The sequence below is a fragment of the Triticum aestivum genome, chromosome 3D, assembly GCF_018294505.1.
Source record: "Triticum aestivum cultivar Chinese Spring chromosome 3D, IWGSC CS RefSeq v2.1, whole genome shotgun sequence".
Lineage (NCBI taxonomy): Eukaryota > Viridiplantae > Streptophyta > Magnoliopsida > Poales > Poaceae > Triticum > Triticum aestivum.
In genome coordinates, this window is record NC_057802.1 from 612,380,723 (window position 1) to 612,381,601 (window position 879).

Sequence of the window (879 nt, forward strand, 5' to 3'; positions counted from 1 at the left end):
GACGCTTGTTTCATGGCACTCGCTACAGTCAATCCAAGTGCTGCCGCAGCTGCTATGATCTCGGGGTCCTCTTCCGGACCGGCTTTCACTATGAGCGGGGGGATCGATTGTTTATTCTGCATCCCGAGCTGGTCAACTTGTTTCCCGCTTTTTTTACTTTCTTCTTTCTCCTCCTTCAATATTTTTGCTTGCCTACGAAGTTCATGTCCATAGTCGTCAGGCATATTCAGCTCGGCTTGGGACGGTGTCGTCAAAAAATCCTTAGCCCACTTCTTTTGCTTCTCAGTGAATACTTGCTTGGGCTCAGGCTCTTTTATCGCCTTCATATCCGCCTTCCATTTCTCATAATGAGCAGACGCGGCCAATTTGGTTTCAGCTTCACTAAGTTCCCAAGGCCTTGGGAGGAGAGGCTTCAGTGATGGCTCCGGTACCCTTGTGGTCTTAGGTACATAAGGGTCCGGGTTAATAGTCCAGGAGCGGGTTTCCTTGCTGTCCGCCAGCTTCTGCTTCTTCGCCGGAGGTGGATTGGGGGGCGTCGTACCCGCCGGAGGAGGATTGGGGGGCGTTGTACCCGCCGGAGGTTGTGGATCGGGGGACGGCGTCGAATGGCGTGAAGGAGGTGTAGGTGAACCACCACCACCACCACCACCACCATCGGAGGGGTGGACTTGTTAGCCTTGGCGCCTCGCCTGGAAACACTATGTACTTCTTTTTCCATAGAATGATCTGGCGCTTGACATCTCCAAGTCTTCTCTCCCCTTTGGGTGTAGCTTTGTCAATCTCCAGGTCCTCAAACCCTTGGACTATGTCTTCCACCGTGACACGAGCATAGCCATATGCAATGGGGTTGTTGTGGTGGAGTGCTCCAGGTGTACAGGG